We start from the raw sequence: 14128 nt of genomic DNA on the forward strand, positions 1-14128 counted from the left end.
AAATTCGTGGAAGAAGACATGTTGTTTGCATACATGAAAGCCCAGAATGAGCAAAGGCTAAAACTTCTGCAGACTTCTTTCCACCGCAGAGGTTTGCTTTTCTGAGAACAGCTTACCCAGAAGCAGCTAGAACCAACAGATGAAGAAAAGTCCCTGCTTGCAATTATGTTAGGTTCTCTGAATCCAGCCAGATATCAGAGATGTGAATTACCTCTGGATTTGAGCATAGAAGCAATAATTTCCCATTCAAAATGACCTTTTCATTACTTGCAATTAAAGAAACCAATGTTAGCTGGTATGTCTTCCAAAACATCATTGAAGATTCAATAGCCTAATTGTGACTGAACATTTTCAGTAATAAATTCATTTGAGTGTTTCAGAATGTGGGGCTTCCTTTTCTTTCTTTCAATGTGCACTCAACACCTCTAAGTATACTTTAGATACACACAGTATGTCATTTTCTGCCCTCCCTGAAACACCCAAGAAAACCACTCTGGACACTGGACAAGAGACTTTATTAAGTAGACAGGCAGAGTGACTGCCCGCAGGGTGAGAGAGAGAAAATGAGAAAGTAAGAGAGTGAGCAAGAGCCAAAGTAAAAGTGTGTGTGTGTGTGTGTGAGAGAGAGAGAGAGACAGAGAGAGAGAGAGAGAGAGAGAGAGAGAGAGAGAGAGAGAGAGAGAGAGAGAGATGGCAGGGAGCTAGTCTTAAGTAGTGGAATTTTGCAGGCTAATAACAGACCAATGACTGGCTAGGAAGTTGGCGGGCTAACAATCTGGGTTGTAAAATGGTGTGGGGGAGACAGAATAATGACGGCAGCAAAATAGCAGATCTGATGCCAATACTCCCTCCTCTCTTACCTGTGAACAAGAGAACAGTTACATGTTATTCCTGGTAAAAATAGGTGAACTAATAAGTAACAAAATGACAACAACCGGTTCCTCAGTATTTATTGTTGAACTGCATATAATTAAATTTTCCTAATAATCTTTAAAAGTTAAGGTCCCCATACCCCCACACAGCTTTTAAAAATCAGTTTCTGTTTTGTTTTGTTTTGTATTGTTTTTTTAGTACCAGGGATTGAACCCAACAAGGCTTAAACATTGAACAACATTCCCAACCCTTTTTTATATTTTATTAGAGACAGGGTCTGACTGAGCTGTTCAGGAACTCACTAAATTGCTGAGCCTAGGTTTGAGCACAAGATCCTCATACTTCAACTTCCTGAGTCACTGGGATTACAAGTGTGTGACACCATGTCCTGCTAAAAGCCAGTATTTGGTAGTAACTGGATGGAGGTAGAGAATATCATGCTAAGCAAAATAAGCCAACTCCAAAAACCAAAGGCTGGTTGTTTTTTCTGATATGCGGCTGCTAATTCACAATAAGGGTGAAGGAGGGGTTAGGGAAGAATAGAGTTACTTTATATTAGCTAGAGGAGAGTGAAGGGAGGGAAGGGGTATGAGGGTAGGGATGATAGTAGAATGAAATCAGAAGTACTACCTCATGTACATGTATAATTTCATGACCCATGTGATCTTAAATATAATCAGAAAAATGAGAGATTACACTCCATTTGTGCATGATCTATCAAAATGTATAAATGCATTCTACTGTCATGGACCAAAAATTAGAGCAAATAAAAAAATTTTAAAAATAAAAGCCAAGTTTTGATTCTTCTATAATCTATGTTTGTTCTGTAGAGTCCTGACATTAACAAAATAGGAACTCAATTAAAAAATATATCAATGGATTGGAAACAAGAATTTACTGACAAAAATCTTTTCATTTGATAGCTGATGACCTTATAATCCCACAAAGTCCATATAAAAGATGAGATAAACAAACTGTAAAACTCTATAGGCAATGTTGGCTATGATATGCTATCCCAAGATTAGCAAAATCATGTGCCTTAAGAATCACACATAACCAAAACTAGAAAATAGAGGGTTAATCAGAGTACTATACTAACCCAGTTCTTCTTGTAGTACGTTTATTTATTGACTTGTCTTCTAATTTCAAAAGCTTATAGCTGAGCAGCCCAGGCCCAATCACTGCCCACGTGCATCTTCAGCACCACCCAGGCCCAGCCCAAGACCTTACTCCAAGGTCTCCAAGCCATACCCCACTGCAGCACCCCATCTACCAACATGTGGGATCACCTCTGCCTGCTATCATGGATTGGTTCCAACCTGGACACTGCTGTCCTTAGTCCAGGAAGCTCACTTCCTGGGACACTGCATTACCAAGTACCTCTTATGTATCAGGCTACCGAAGACTAGGAAGTTTGAATACTATATTATAGTTTTATTGTAGAATTTTTATTAGTAGTATTATTACTATTATTTCTACTTTTTAATTTTTTTATAGTTTTTCTCACTCTATTTTCCTCTTAGCTATCTGTTTTATTGGAGATGCTTTCTTTTTTTCTCATGATAACAACCAATTTCTTTTGATTCAGCTTTCACTCTTCCTATGATCTAGTATTCTATGTACTCATTTCTTATCTCAGTGTTACATCCTATACCTCTCCCCATCTTCTTTGTCTACCATGAGAAATTGTGATCATTTTTGCAAACCTATTGTTTAGGCTGTAGGTAATCTAACTCATTTAAACTCTGTTTATTAGGACAATACTGTTAATATCTTAATAGGGATGATTTGGGTTAAGTCTTCCTATTGTTGGTATTGTGTACTGCTAATATTGTTCTCCCACTTTAAGGTGAGGTATTGGAAATCTGCAGGGACACCATAAGCCTATAGGGGAGAAACCACAATACCTCGGATCCACATTGCTAGAGGGAAAGATACACGAACAACATGAAAAAACAAATGGAAGCAAGTGTCCCAAACAAACTTACATGCTATGTCAACAGAATCCAATGACAGCATGGTAGAAAAAATGTCAGAAAAGGAGTTCAGAATGTACATGATTAAAATGATCCAAGAAGCAAAGAATGAGATAAGAGAGCAAATGCAGGCAATGAATGATGACACCAATAAACAGTTAACAGAGCAAATAAAGGAAGCCAGTATTTGGTAGTAACTGGATGGAGATAGTATCATGCTAAGAAAAACAAGCCAAACCCATCCCAATAAAGAGATAGAGACTCTGAAAACAAACAAACAGAAATCCTTGAAATGAAGGTAACAGTAAACCAAATTAAAAACTCAATAGAAAGCATCAACAACAGACTAGATCACTTGGAAGACAGAACCTTAGAGAGTGAACAAAATACTTAATACTGAAAACAAAGTTGACCAAACAGAAAAGATGGTATGAAATCATGAAAAGAACCTTCAAGAATTATGAAATATCGTGAAAAGACCAAATTTAATAATTATTGGGATTGAGGAAGGCACAGAGATACAAACCAAAGGAATGAACAACTTATTTCATGAAATAATATCAAAAAATTTCCCAAATCTGAAGAATGAAATAAAAAATCAAATACAAGAGGCATACAGGACACCGAATGTACAAAATTACAACAGATCCACACCAAGTCACATTATAATGAAAATGCATAAGATACAAAATAAAGATAAAATTTTAAAGGCTGCAAGAGAAAAGTTTCAGATTACATATAGGGGGAAACCGATATAGATATCAGGGTATTTCTCAGTCCAGACCCAAAAAGCTAGAAGGGCCTGAAACAACATATTTCAAGCTCTGAAAGAAAATGGATGCCATCCAAGAATCTTGCACCAGCAAAACTTACCTTCAGATTTGATGATGAAATAAAATCCTTCCATGATAAACAAAAGTTAAAAGAATTTACATTTAGAAAGCCTGCACTACAGAATATTCTCAGTAAAATTTTCCATAAATAGGAAATTAAAAACAACAATGTAAGTCAGCAAAGGGAAGAACTACCCTAAAGGAAAAGCCAATTAAAGGAGAAATCAAGTCAAGTTAAAAAACAAAAAACAACAACAAATAAAAGCCAAAATGAATGAGAATACAAATTGTATCTCAATAATAACTCTGAATGTTAATGGCCTAAGCTCATCAATCAACAGACACAGACTGGTAGTAGTTTGGATTAAGAAAAAGAACCCAACAATATTCTGCCTTCAAGAGACCCATATCATAGAAAAAGACATACACAGATTACTGGTGAAAGGATGGGGTAAAACATATCAGGCACATGAACCCAGTAAAAAAGCAGGGGTTTCCATCCTCATATCAGATAAAGTGGACTTCAAACCAAAGTTAGTCAGAAGGGATAAAGGACATTTCATACTGCTTAAGGGAAGCACAAATCAGCAAGATCTAATGATCATTAATATTATGTCCCAAACAATGGTGCATCCATGTATGGTAAACAAATCCTTCCCAATTTCAGAAAACAAATAGACCACAACACAATAATACTGGGTGACTTGAACACACCTGTTCCACCAATGGATAGATCTCCCCCCCCCCCCCGCAAAAAAAAAGGAACAATAAAATGATAGAACTCAATAACACAATCCATAATTTAGAGTTAACAGACATACACAGAATATTCCATTCATCAATGAGTGAATACACTTTTTTCTCAGCAACACATGGACTGTTCTCTGAAAATATACCATAATGTTATGCCATGAAGCTAATCTTAACAAATACAAAAATAATAGAGATACTACCTTGTATTCTATCAGAATATAATGGAATGAAATTATAAATCAATGATAAAACAAAAACAGAAACTACTCCAACATCTGGAGACTAAATAATACGCTACTGAATAATGCATGGATAGCAGAAGACATCAGGGAGGAGATAAAAAATTCTTAGAGGTAAAAGAGAACAATGATACAATAGATCAAAATCTCTGGTATGCCAAAAAAGCAGTAAAAAGAGGAAAATACATTGCAAGGAGTACATTCAATAAAAGAAGAAAAAGTCAACAAATAAATGATCTAACGTTATAGCTCACAGCCCTAGAAAAAGAACAGATCAATGCCAAAAGTAGTAGAAGACAGGAAATAATTAAAATCAGAGCTGAAATCAATAAATTGAAACAGTTCAAAAAACTGACAAAACAAAAAGTTGGTTCTTTGAAAAAATAAACAAAATTGATAAACCCTTAGCCACACTAACAAAGAGGAGAGAGAAAACTCAAATTACTATAATTTGTGATGAAAAAGGAAATGTCACAACAGACACTATTGAAATACAAAACATAATTAGAAGCTATTTTGAAAATCTATACTCCAACAAAATAGAAAATGTCAAAGACATTGATGGGGTTTCTAGAGACATATGATCCACCCAAACTGAATCTGGAGGACACACACAATTTAAACAGATCCATTTCAAGCAATGAAGTAGAAGAAGCCATCAAAAGCCTACCAACCAAGAAAAGTTTGGGATGAGATGAATTCTCAGCCGTGTTGTACAAGACCTTCAAAGAAGAACTCATTCAAATACTCCTCAAAATATTCCATAAAATAGAGGAGGAGGAAATGCTTCCAAACTGATTCTATGAAGCTAGTATTACCCTGATACCCAAACCAGAGAAAGACACATTAAGGAAGGAAAACTTCAGACCAATATCCCTGATGAACGTAGATGCAAAAAATTTTAACAAATTTCTGGCAAATCACATACAAAAACATATTTAAAAAATAGTGCACCATGATCAAGTGGGTTTCATCCCAGGAATGCAAGGTTGGTTCAACATTCAGAAATCAACAAATGTAATTCACCACATCAACAGACTTAAAGAATCAAATGATTACTTCAATTGATGCAGAAAAAGCATTTGATAAAATACAGCACCCTTTCATGCTCAAAACACTAGAAAAAATAGGGATAGTAGGAATATACCTCACCACTGTAAAGGCTGTCTATGCTAAGCCCATAGCCAATATCATTCTAAATGGAGAAAAACTGAAAGTATTCCCTTTAAAAACTGGAACAAGAGAGAGATGCCCTCTCTCAACATTTCTATTCAACATTGTCCTTGAAACTCTAGCCAATGCAATTAGACAGACCAAAGAAATTTAAGGTATATAAACAGGAAAAGAAGAACTCAAACTATCGCTTTTTGCTAATGACATGATTCTATATTTAGAGGATCCAAAAAACTTCACCAGGAAAGTTCTAGAACTCACAAATGAATTCAGCAAAGTAGTAGGATATAAAACCAACACTCATAAATCTAATGCATTTCTATTAATAAGTGATGAATCCTCTGAAATAGAAATTCAGAAAGCTACCACATTCACAATAGCCTCAAAAAAAAAAGATACTTGGGAATCAATCTAACAACAAAACCTACAGAACACTAACTAAAGAAAACCTTAGAAGATGGAAATATATCCCATGTTCTTATATAGGCAGAATTAAAATTGGTTATACTACCAAAAGCGCTATATGAATTCAATGTAACTCCAATTAAAACCCCAATGACATACCTCATAGAAATAGAGAAAGCAATCATGAAATTCATTTGGAAGAATAAGAGATTTAGAATAACCAAAGCAATCTTTAGCAGGAAGGGTGAAGCAGAAGGTATCACAATACCAGACCTTCAACTATACTGCAGAGCAATAGTAACAAAAATGGCATGCTATTGGAACCAAAATAGACGTGAGACCAATGGTACAGAATAGAAGGCACAGAGACAAACCAAATTAATACAGTCACCTCATACTAGACAAAGGTTCCAAAATCACACACTGGAGAAAAGATAGCCTCTTCAACAAATGGTGCTGGGAAAACTGGAAATCCATATGCAGCGTAATGAAATTAAATCCCTATCTCTCACCCTGCACAAGATGCATCAAGGACCTAGGAATTAGACCAGAGACCCTGTACCTAACAGAAGAAAAAGTAGCCCCAAATCTTCATCATGTAGGCTTAGGACCAGACTTCCTTAACAAGACTCCCAAAGCACAAGAAATAAAGGCAGGAATCAATAAATGGGATAGATTCAAACTAAAAATACTTTAACTCAGCAAAGGATCAACAATGTGAAGAGAGAGTCTGCAGAATGGAAGAAAATCTTTACCACATGCACTTCAGATACAGCACTAACCTCCAAAATTTATAAAGAACTTAAAAATCTTTAAACCAAGAGTGCAAATAACCTAATCAATAAATGACCTAAGGAATTGAGCAGACACTTCACAGAAGAAGATCTACAAGTAATCAACAGATATATGAAAAAAATGTTTGACATCTCTAGTAATAAGGGAAATGCAAATCAAAACTACTCTAAGATTTTATCTCATCCCTATTAGAATGGCTATTACAAGCAGCAATAGGTGTTGGCGAGGATGTGGGAAAAAAGGTACACTCATACACTGCTGATGGGGTTGCAAATTAGTGCAGCCACTCGGGAAAGCAGTGTGGAGATTCCTTAGAAAACTTGGAATGAAACCACCATTTGATCCAGCTATTCCACTCCTTAGCCTATATCCAAAGGACTTAAAATCAGAATACTACAGTGATGCAGCCACATCAATGTTTATAGCAGTTCAATTCAAAATAGCCAGATTGTGGAACCAACCTAGATGCCCTTCAGTTGATGAATGGATAAAGAAACTGTGGTATACATACACAATGGAATATTATTCAGTTATAAAGAAGGATAAAATTATAGCATTCCCAGGTAAATGGATGGAGTAGGAGAATATTATGCTAAGTGAAATAAACTATTCCCCAAAATCCAAAGGCTGAATGATTTCTCTGATAAGTGGATGATGATACGTAACAGTGGGGAGGGAAGGGGATAAGACAAGAATGGAGGAAGGATGGATTGTGCAGAGGAAAATGAGGGGTGTGGATGGGAAGAGGTATTGCTCTTCCTTGTACTTGAAAATAGAAAAAATGAATTATATCATTATAAACCTTAGTGTATTCTTTACATTAAGCAAATAAGTAATCCACACAGATAATTAATATAATATTTTACTGTCATAAGATAGCTTCATTTATGAAATTGACAAGAAATTTAGGTAGAGATGAAGCCTTTATTACAGGCATGGAGAGATTTTTACAACACGCATAGTAAGACATAGATTATCCCCTGCTTCATCAAGGTTGAGCTAAAAAAAACCCCAGAAAACTCATGGACTTATCAAGACATACAGTAATGCTATGAGACTAAAGGTAGAGCCCAAAAAGGGTCATAAAAATAAAATATAAATAGCAGGAAGTTTATATGAATTAAAATAGGTTTCTACTATATGAATATGGTATATTATGAGCATCAATATACTATGTTTTTAAACATAATGACTTTATAATTACACAACATAGTTCAGAAAGCAATACACATAGTATATGTAATTTTTCAAAGAAAAATGTCTACTTTTAATTTTAAAATACTCATAATGTTATGTTTTTGTGATAACCTTTAATATTTTGATAGAAACCTGAAAAATGTTTCCTATTCATCTCTGAACAAATTTTAGCAAAAATTGCATCATACTGTATATGCTTTTGAAATTTTCTCTTATTGTTTGCTGGATCATGGCTATTTTTCTTTTATCAGTGAATGATTTTCCAGAATATAAAATTAAGTGTTATGTGTATTCCATTTTGGGGGAGTACCTTTACTCCCAAAATTGTATTTAGCCAACAGTATCGACATATTGTCAACCTTTTATGGATTTTTGGAGACAATGTTGATGAATGAGAGAACGGTGTCCATCTGTTTGTATGAAGACCTGCATTCAGTCACCTCTGTTTGGATGGCTCACATGACGCCCACCGGAAACCGGATTTTGTCTGTCATCATTCTGTAACTTCTACCTTTCCTTTCCAAATGTTTACAGATCACTCTACAAATTACTGAGCAATGGATTGATTTCTTGGGGAAAGACAGAGCAATTTTGTAGTTTCTCACAGTTCTCACTAGAGGCAGATTTACCTTGAGGTCAATGAAGCCCCATTTGGAAACAAGGTCCTGGCAGCGATGTGACAATGGGTTTACTGGTCATATGCTTTTGTAAAAATTAGAAAAAGTAAGGTTTTAACCACTGTCTCTTTTCTAGTCCAACTTCCCCTTTGTCATTCCTTTATGAGGGGTGACACTTGCTGGAGTATGAGAATTTTAGAGATTTGACTATACAGATGTTGAGTTGGGGATACTTTTATTTGGGTCTCTGTGGCATATTTTTATAGGGTTTGGAATAACTTCTACCTAAATAATTGCTCACTCTTTTGGTGTTTCAAAGACTTCGTGAACATTCTTCTACTTACTATCCTGACTGACCCAGGACTGAGGCAGTAGAATTTAGGGCTGGACTATATGGAAGTAACCAGCACCAACCATACATGGATTATAGAAGAGAAGTATGGTTTGGAATAGAGAACCAGAGATCTAATCCATGGAACTTTTCTTGAAATCTTACTCCTTGTTTATAAAAGAGAGTTGGTAAGCCAAGCTTGATGCCACACAAGTATAATCCAGCTACTCAGGAGGTCTCGGTAGGAGTATTACAAGTTCAAGGCCAACCTGGACAATTTAGTGAGACACTGTCTCAAAATGAAATAGAAAGAGTTAAGGATATAACTCAGAGTAAAATGTTCCTGGGTTTAATCTACAGTACTGAAACATATATACATACATAGATACATATAAACATACATAAATAAAGTTTAAGGCCTTATTGACTAGGAGTTTAGAAACAAAGATGCTTAATTAAATTAATTAAAATTTTGATTAATCATGTTAGAGATATGATCAAATTATTCTTCTAGTCTCTTTTGTAGCAATTCATGATTAAAAATTACTTTTAAGTGAAAATGTGATCAACAATAATACATCCAAAAAAAAAGAGAAAGAAAATTTCTTAATGGTGTCAGGCTAGTCAGTAATTAATATTTTGTTTTTTTGAAACCATGATGTATTTCTCAAATTTTTTGAATTTAAAAATAAATTCAATGGTAATTTTCAATGAATATTCACTTATGTATCTAGTTTTGACTTCTAGTGTTATGCTGTTTTTCACAGCAAGAACCAAAACCAAATGAAAATGTGACAGTTACCACATACCTGGATCTATTCCTGGCACTCACTCGTCATGACATACTTATAGACCCCACATAATAACAAAGAACTTTTGTCCTTCTTTCTTTTTATGTAAGAGGCAATATTATTAAATACTAAAATACACAACTGAAGAGGTTAGCAAAGAATTACAGTATTTTTCAGATAAGTGGGCATTGTCTGCTTCCCATGCAAGGCAAGTGACTTTCAGGAAATTTGCTAGAGTCAAAAAGGTGCAATAACATATGACAAAATAACAGTTCTGTATTTGTTTTACTAGAAAGAAGAAAATGTCACACACACACACACACACATACACACAAAATGAAGTTTTACTTAGTCATGAAGAAGAATGAAATTATGTTATTTGCAGGTAAATGGAATGAATTGGAGATTATCAAGCTAAGTGAAATAAGCTGGTCCTAGAAGGTCAAGGGTCAAATGTTTTCTCTCACATGTGGAAGCTAGGAAGAGAAAAAAGGGATCTCATGAATATGGAAGGGAGATCAGTAGAGGAACGGGATTGGATCAAAGGAGGGCATGTGAAAGTAATAGAGAATAAATTCAAACAAATTATGTTATATCCATGCACAAAGAATATACCCAATGAATCCCAGTTTCATATAGAATTATAGTGCACTAATTAAAGAAAAATAATAGAAAAGAGACCAGTAGAGTAAAATAAGAGTATCACAGGGAGGAAATGAAATTGAGCAAATTATATTATTTTCATGTCTGAAGAATCTAGCATGATGAATCTCACTATTGTGTATAATTACAATGTACCAATTAAAAACTAATATTAATCCTTTAAATGATCTTCTATTGAGAATTTATATAGAAAGCAAATATAATATATAACATATGTAAATATAATATTTTCTTTTAAAATAAAGTCTAAATTTTATGCACATGCAAACATATCATTATGTAAAATACAAGTTTCAAAAGTAAAATGTAATAGTCTGGATTTTCTTTCACTTGATATAGGCCTATGATAGTGTAATAATTAAACATAAATGGAAATACTAATAAAATATGAAACATTTAAAACTTCTATTCAAAAAACTTAAAAAAAAATTAAGAAAACAAACCTATGGGAATATTCAGGGATATTTAAGAAAACATACCCTCACTATATTAAATTAACAATGAATCTTGCCATAAAGTACATCCACAAGACACTAATTTAAAATAAAACTATAAATGAATAGCAGAAAGATCAGGAGAATAGAGGAAAGGAAATGAGGGGGTGGACGATAGGGAGTGGAAGGGGAAGTACTGGTGACTAAATTAGAATAAGATAATAGTCCATGCTTTTGTAATTATGCCATAGAATAATTTTATTGTCATGTATAACTAAAGAGAACCAATAAAAGATAGGTAAAAAGTAGGATTCCCCCCCCACCCCTCCCACCCCTCTTATCCCTCTATACAGTCCCTCCTTCCTCCATTCTTGTCCCCCTCCCATCCCCCCATTATGTGTCATCATCCACTTACCAGCGAGATCATTTGTCCTTTAGTTTTTTGAGATTGGCTTACCTCACTTAGCATCAAAAACTATTACCCTAGGTAAATGTATGATTACAAAAACGGTATGCCTCCACTTCATGTACAAACAGAGAAACAAGATGTATCCATTTTTTTACAATAAAAAAGAATAAAAATAAAAGAATTTCCAGCTTAAAAAAAAGTAAGATATTTTAAGAAAAAAAAATTTATAAACGTAAGTGAAAAAGAACTTACAACAAAAATAGGCATGTAGGTAATTCATTTAAGGTGAAAGTTGTTACTTAAAAAGTGGAGATGTTTAATCTCACTAATATTGCAATACAAATTTCAATAATGAGATGTTTTTAATTATCAAATTTGTATAACAAAAGGTTTACTCTATCTAGTATTATTGGGAAAAAATGGGTACTTTGGTATTCTGCTAGATGTATAATGACATATTTTATGGCAAATCCAGGGAAAATCTATAAAATTCTTTAAATTTTGAAATATATACATTTTCCATCCAGTAACCCTTCAGATAAGAATCTTTCCTACAGAAATAATTGCAAGATTTTTTAATGATTATTTACCGTTCTTCTTCTTATGGCACTACATATGATTGAAAGCTTGTCAACAACAAAAAGTTTCAGACAATCCAAAACCAAATCAATAAGAATTTGGATAATTATACTGCATTTGTTACACAAAAGAAAGTTCTGAACCCTCTTAAAATTACAATTAATCATACAATGAACCATCGGGCATGCCTAAATTCCAGTGATTCAGAAACTGAGGCAAGAGAACTGCAGGTTTAAGGTCAGCCTGGACAACTTAGTGAGACCCTGTTTCAAAATTCAAAAATGAGTGAATGAATGAATGAATGAATGAATGAATGAATATGCAAATAAACTTAAAAGATCATGTACATATATGACTGCATAACTGATGTGATTCTACAATATGTATAATCAGAAAAATGAGAGATTACACTCCATTTACACATGATCTATCAAAATGTATAAATGCACTCTACTGTCAGGTACAACAATTTAGAACAAAGTTCAAAAATTTTCAAAAAGAAATAAAAAGTACCAAAAGGATAAAAAAAGAAGAACCAACTGAATGTGTAGCTTTATTTCCTGTTTTGTTTACCTTTTAATTAATCACTGCAATATTTTTTTCAAAGTATTATATTTTCTCATTTTTATTGGTGTATAACAGCTGTACAGAAAAGTGGGTTTCGTTGTGAATTTTTCTTTTTAAATAATAAGTTAGATAGTCACAGAGAAGACTTACCAGAACTGACCTTGGTTCTGATTTGGATAGAAACCTATCTTGTTCCTGTTGTCTGAAGCTAAATGGGTTCTAATATTTATTGAGTTCAAATTCATGTGTAGCCCTAGAAGACCACAATTGGAGGTATATATGTGGAGAAATGGATACAAGTAGGTAAATTTAGTGAAAAGTAAGAAGTTACTGGAATGTGTGGGTTGTACAATAATGCTAATAAAGAAAAATATATCTTTATAGTCATGGCATAGACTTTAAATTCAGCAGCCTGAAAGGAACTTCTTTGTACAATGCCTGAGACATAAGTATATGGTAAAACTTTCCATAATGTATAAAAGGGATGAATGATTGAATATCATGTAATGAGATTTTATTATTGATGAGTTGGAGATTGAGTGTGAATATTGTCATTGTGTCAGGTATTATAAGTAATTTAGAGATCACTTTATATGGGAAGACTGTGTAAGTTAAATGGAAACCCTATGGCATTTTACATAAGAAAATTGAGCAATTTTGGATTTTGGTATTTGCAGGGAGCCTGGAACCAATCCCTCTTTTGTTTTTCCCCCAATTTCACATAACTTTTACTAACTATATTGTTAAAATAGTTCTGTTTTATCATTAGTTTTTGTTGTTAATCTTTTCTTAAATTTTAAAATTTGTTTTAATTTGTTATACATGACAGTAGAATGCATTCTGACACATCATATATAATGGAGTACAATTTCTTGTTCTTCTGGTTATACATGATGTAGAATCTTACCAGTCTTATAGCTATATATGTACATAGGGTGATAATGTCTGACTCATTCTACTGTCTTTCCTATCCCCCCACCCGACTCTCTCCCTTCAATTCCTTCTACCTAATCTGAAGTAACTCTAGTTTTTCCTACCCACTCCCATTGTGAATTAGCATCCACATATCAGAGAAAATATTTGTTTTTGGTTTGGGAGGATTGGCTTATTTTCTTAGCATGGTATTTTTCAGCTCCATCCATGTATCAGCAAATGTCATAATTTCATTCTTCTTTAAGGATGAGTAATATTCCATTATATATATATGTATAGATGTATATACACACACACACACACACACACACACACATACATATATATATATATATATATATATACATATATAAGCCACATTTATTTTATCCATTCATCTGTTGAAGAACATCTAGGTTGGTTTCATAGTTTAGCTATTGTGAATTGAGCTGCTATTGTGGCTGCATCACTGTAGTATACTGATTTTAAGTCCTTTGGATATAAACCCAGGAGTGGGATAACTGGGTCTAGTCCAAGTTTTCAGAAGAATCTCTATACTACACCAATTTGCATTCCCACCA

The 14128-nt window shown here is 33.8% G+C and overlaps 1 long non-coding RNA gene across 1 annotated transcript in view; it reads right to left on the minus strand.

The window, feature by feature from the left end:
* Positions 1–623: 623 nt before the first annotated feature.
* Positions 624–14128, minus strand: part of LOC306663113 — a 29506-nt gene continuing 16001 nt past the window's right edge. The window contains exon 4 of the long non-coding RNA XR_013764357.1: positions 624–860. This is a non-coding gene — a long non-coding RNA (uncharacterized lncRNA). The remainder of the gene's footprint in view (positions 861–14128) is intronic.

This window comes from Sciurus vulgaris, assembly GCF_902686455.1.
Source record: "Sciurus vulgaris genome assembly, chromosome: 6".
In the NCBI taxonomy this organism is placed as follows: Eukaryota; Metazoa; Chordata; class Mammalia; order Rodentia; family Sciuridae; genus Sciurus; species Sciurus vulgaris.